At 34.7% G+C, this 6000-nt stretch overlaps 1 protein-coding gene across 1 annotated transcript in view; it reads right to left on the bottom strand.

Moving 5' to 3' along the window:
- LOC106139738 (uncharacterized) overlaps nt 1–2372 on the bottom strand; it is a 34259-nt gene extending 31887 nt beyond the window's left edge. The window contains exon 1 of the mRNA XM_060948287.1: nt 2262–2372. The gene's annotated coding sequence lies outside the window, so the exon portion shown is untranslated. The remainder of the gene's footprint in view (nt 1–2261) is intronic.
- Nucleotides 2373–6000: the final 3628 nt, after the last annotated feature.

The following is a 6000-nucleotide window of genomic DNA, read 5'->3' on the forward strand; positions in this document are numbered from 1 at the left end:
ATGGATGTCGTAAAAGGCGTCTTAGGGATAGGCTTACAAACTTGGGATTCTATTTTAGGCGATGGGCTAGCAACCACTATTTGAATCTCAATTCTATCATTAAGCCAAATAGCTGATCGTGGCCATTCAGTCTTTTCAACACTGTTGGCTCTGTCTACCCCGCATGGGATATAGACGTGACCATATGTATGTATGTATGTAACACAGAGAATAATCCTGCAACACTAGCTCACTATGACTGCTTGTGTCCAACCAAGGTTATTTGAATATTGACATCTGCCTTGGTTTTTTTGGTGTCCGCCGAGTTGGCTCTGCCTACCTCGCAAGGGATATAGACGAGATTATATATATGTGTATTTTTTTGTGTTTATCTATTCATCATTCACGTCAAAACCACTGGACCGACCTTCACGAAATTTTGCATACTTATAGTGTGAAGAAAGTCATTTCACGCGTGCGAAACCGCAGGCGATAGCTAGTAAACTATAGTACACAAAGATCAAATCTCTTATCAATGGCCGTGTGGTCCCGGCACCAATATAAAAAAAGAATACGTAGGACCACTCCATCTCTTTCCCAATGGATGTCGTAAAAGGCGACTGAGTGATATGCTTATTAACTTGGGATTCTTCTTATAGGCGATTGCAACCGGTCACTATTTGAATCTCAATTCCATCATTAAGCCGAACAGCTGAACGTGGCCTGTCAGTATTTCAAGACTGCTTGCTCTGTCTATCCCGCAAGGATTATTGACGTGATTATATTAATGAATGAATAAAATTTCAGGCAACCAAATGAAATTGAATTAATTAAAGCTATCTATTCAAGAACGACATATCCAATTAATGCATTCACACTTTGATGATTCTTCAATAAAATCTACATCTATCTTATATGCAGTTCAAATTTCTCTTTGTTAAGCAACAATTAACTTTATGATATGCAAAAAAGCGGAAATAATTAAAGCTATCATTTATTCAATCGAAGCAGAACATAGATAGGAGCTCTCCTTAACGGGGAAGACAGAGCCAGTGTACTAATTAACACTTTTCTGAATCGCAACTAATATTAGAAGTAACAAAGTTTGTTTGTTTGTTGGTTACGTCTTCAAGGGTTATCTACTGAGTTAAATCTTCTTGAAAAATCACGTATATAATTAAGAGCAGCTGAATGTGGCCTCTCAGTCTTTACAAGACTGTTGGCTCTGTCTACCCCGCAAGGGATATAGACACGATTATATGTATGTATGTATGTATAATTAAGAGTCTGGAGAAAGACATAGGGTACCTTTTATCCCGGTAAAAACTAAACTAGTTTCCGTGGAATTTGCGAAAATACTATATTTAATTATTGGTGCCGGTAACCACACGGCACTCAATCAATTAATATACATATTTTTTTTGTGAAAACAGTTTTCGAGGGGTGTTGATGACCTTTTTATGGTATTTTGCATTTTAGTTTTAAGAAAACCTAAAATTTCGTTTACAATTCCGTAGTGTAAAAATATTTACGTTCCCTAGGGATGGGCGCAGATGAAGTCGCGGACAACACAGTAGATTGCATACTTGTGACAGTTTTCCATTGTAAAATCGATAAGAATCATGTCACCATCCGATGCTTATCTTCATAATAGCGTTCTCAGTAATTACACTTATTTCTTTGTGCACTATGTATGTTATACTAACCTTACTTACTGACATATCGTGATTGTAATCTAGTTACTTCATTGTAAAATAATGAAATAAATAAATAAATATATACGGGAAAAATTACACAGATTGAGTTGGCCTCGAAGTAAGTTCGTGTATTGTGTTACGAGATACTAACTCAACCATACATACATACATATAGTCACGTCTATATCCCTTGCGGGCTAGACAGAGCCAACAGTCTTGAAAAGACTGACAGGCCACGTTAAGCTTTTTGGCCCGATAATAGAATTGAGATTCAAATAGTGTGAGGTTGCTAGCCCATCGCCTAAAAGAAGAATCCCAAGTTTATAAGCCTATCCCTTAGTCGCCTCGTTCAGTACTGACTACCATATTATTTAACAATGCAAAAGTTTATAATTTACTGAATTTGAAAAATAACCAGGCCATAAATAATAGCCTGAAATATGATGTTTCCAGAAATTTTTTTTTAACTTGATTAAAATAACTTAATCAACTGACGGTTTTGGATCTATCTTCCTCGTAAACGATAGAGACGTGATATATGTTACTCGAAAACAAACAATACAATATAAAATAACAACAACTCACATTATCCAATAAGTATATCACAACACAACATTAAACAATAAATTAAACACACTTGTCACTTGCACGAAAATAATCGCAATATATATGAGCTTACGACCACACGGCGCAAAAGGCAAAAGCGTAATGATACCAAACTTGCTTGATACAACCTCTTTACCAACATACACAACTTAAAATCAACCTTAAAATCAAAGAATTAACACACAAAATGCTTTAATATCGCTAATACGTGATGTAAAAGTGAGTTTGATATATTTCTTATAATGTTTTGACTTGAATCAAAAAGGTTTTTTATCGTCCCTTGGATCGATTGAAATAGCTGATTTAATTATTTGGTTAAAAGGAGCGGTATTGATAAAGAAAGCTCTTGTAGCACGCATTTTGCTTGATGTGAAAAGACTATTGTTTGACATTAAGGTGTGGTCACACTTGGGCGTTTTGGGAAGGCGTTGGGGAAATATATTTAGGTATACATTCGTTCACAATTACGTCTTTATCCCTTGCAGAAGTCAGCAGTCTTGAAAGACTGATACGCCACGTTCAGCTGTTAGGCTTAATGATATGTAAAATATATACATACACAAAATCACGCCTCTTTCCCGGAGGGGTAGGCAGAGACTACCATTTACGCTTCATCCACATTCATAACTCTCTTCATGCAAGCTCGGCGGTTTCGGGTACTTTTGACCTGACCCTTTACCAGGACGTATTTAATTTAATCAAGATACGTTCGTCTAGGTCTTCCCACTCCGACCTTTCCCTCCACAAATATATAGAGAGAATAATATCTTAATCTTCACCTCCATTTTGGTTCTGGCGTTACCTGGTTCTTCACCTTTTTGATCAGGATCCTGAATTGGTAATGAAGCGACCTTTGTATGAAGTACATCCGTTTAAGATAATTATAAATTAGTCGTTATGTCTGTGTCAAACATAATTGTAATTTGCTTACTCTGCGATATGTATATTATTACAACCTATTTTTAGATATAAATTTAGTATACAAATAGCGCTCGTGGAGTTTTAGTTATTTCGTGCGTACCTGACTAAAATGGTGCCGTACAAAGTTTTGGTCCTTAATGAATGAAAATTCATCATTTTATGACAAATAATTATAAAATTTATTTCTTCAAATGCTTTCAACAATACTTTCTACGTAATATACATTTTAAAATATTTTGAATTGAGAATCGCGTTCATGTGACCGCACCTTTAATTACAGTACGCAGACATAGTAATGTCTTGATTTCTTTTTTTTTAACTACGAAATGGATTGTATGATAACAATAAATACCAACAAAAAAAACTATCTTTTTATTTTTTGTAAAAGGCAGCAACATCTTTCAAAATTGTAATGCCCTTCGAAAAAATATTGGCCTCTTAGAAGATATTAATCACAACATAATATTTCTGTAATATTTTTTTTTACGAATTCGATATTAGATGTATGAAAACATAGATTGATGTTCGACAATTGAAAAATGGAAAAGCTTTATTTTTTAAATTAGCGTGGCCGATCAGTCTTTTTAAAACTGTTGGTTCTGTCTACCCCTCAAGAGATATAGACGTGATTAGTATGTACTTATGTTAAACAGTTTAATCAGTTGAATTTGTTAGACAATACTAATGTTAAACAATTTACAAAACGCAGAAAAACATAACAACTTATACATTAATTGTATGATCTATGTACATAGCGCAGATTATATTTTTGTACTTACTTGATATTTCATGCTCAAAGGCAGCCAAGAAAATATCTACTTACCTAGATATTAAATTTGAGATTGGTAATTTTATACGGAACAAACACAAAATTTTGATTTTACATACATACATATGGTCACGTCTATATCCCCTGCGGGGTAGACAAAGCCAACAGTCTTGAAAAGACTGAATGGCCACGTTCAGCTATTTGGCTTAATGATAGAATTGAGATTCAAATAGTGACAGAAGTTTGTAAGCCTATCTCTTAGTCACCTTTTACGACATGTATGGGAAAGAGATGGAGTGGGCTTATTCTTCTTCGCAATAATATGGAACCCTAATTCAAAATTTCATCAAAATCGGGTTTCGTCGTTTAGACGTGAAAGCATAACAGCCAGACATAACTTTCGCAATATTATACTTATACTGCTCTATATTTGAGGTGCTAGTTTATGCTAATTGATGTTGAATCCTAACACAAACATTTAGACAATACTCAGAAAGTGGCTAGAAAGTTTGTCCAATACTAACATCTTTCTATGAATATTGATCTTATTTTAAAAACATATATAGCAGTTACACGCTTATTGGGATAGACTTATAAAGTGGAACTCTTCTTTTAGGCGATGGGCTAGCAACCTGTCACTATTTGAAACAAAATTCTGTCATTAGTGTTAGTTTTAAGGATTTGTTATTGTTTTATTTGTTTGTTTGTAGCATTGTCGAATAAACATTTTATTTATCTATCTATCTATCATTAAGCCAAACAGCTGAATGTGGCCTATCAGTCTTTACAAGACTGTTTGGTATGTCTATCCCACAAGGGATATAGACGTGACTAAATATATGTATGTATGTAGACGGTTATTCATTCCTACTAAATATGTGGAAGTTTGTAAGGATGTGTGCGTGATTGTTACTCTTGTACGCAAAAACTACTTAGCTTATTTTAATGAAATTTTGCAGTAATATAGCTTAGATATTGAAATAACATAATAAGTTAAAAAAATACTATAATTAGACAATATGTACCTACAGTTTTTCATTATAATTATGCAGATTTATATCACACAAAGTATTCGCAAATCTACCTATTGTTCACTATATTTTCTCTCGGCAATGATATAAAATAAAAATGAAGCAAATCTTGACCCCTGTACTTATTAAGGACCAATACGTGAAAAAGTACGTATAAATAGTTCACTTTTTTATGACCTACGGGATAGACAGAGCCAATAGTTACAATATGACTTGAAGTTCAGCTGAATGGCATAGTGATAGACTTGACAATCAGGTAGACAAGTTTCTTCCCATCGCCTTAATCTGACTGACTGACTGAATATAGCAATTATTCATGTGTAGAAGATCACTAAGAAAGGATTTTGTTTATTCGTTCACGGTTTTGATTTAAGATCGGTAGGTATTTGTTAATTAACGTCCCACGTAAATGCCGCAGTGTAGTTCGTTCCGCCGCTTCATCTATCTATTTCAATAACACGCTGAAGAACGGTAAATAAACGATCGTTTTCTTTTTGCGCCGGCGGAGCTGCGAGCATTATAAAGATCTCGTCAGTGCCAGCTCAGTAAATAATGTAAATGAATAAGTGTTTCATTAAATTTTACATTCTTAAATTATTATCAGCAGATGGAGTGGTCCTATTCTTTTTTGTATTGGTGCCGGGAACCACACAGCACAGCCGGGAACCACACGTATTATGATTATGTATTATCTTTAATAGTGCCGTATGGTTCCCGGCACCAATGCAAAAATAATAGGACCACTCCATCTCTTTCTTAGCAACCTGTCACTATTTGAATCTCAATTCTATCATTAATCCCAAATAGCTGAACGTGGCCATTCAGTCTTTTCAAGACTGTTAGCTCTGTCTACCCCGCAAGGGATATAGACGTGACCATATGTATGTATGTATGTATGTACTATCTTTAATCTGTAATCGTGTTTGTGTTGGCCGTTCCCATAGTCCGTAACAAATTGACTAGAACAATAGCCCACTCTCACGTTAATCTGTAAGTG

This window comes from Amyelois transitella, chromosome 15, assembly GCF_032362555.1.
Source record: "Amyelois transitella isolate CPQ chromosome 15, ilAmyTran1.1, whole genome shotgun sequence".
Classification (NCBI taxonomy): Eukaryota; Metazoa; Arthropoda; class Insecta; order Lepidoptera; family Pyralidae; genus Amyelois; species Amyelois transitella.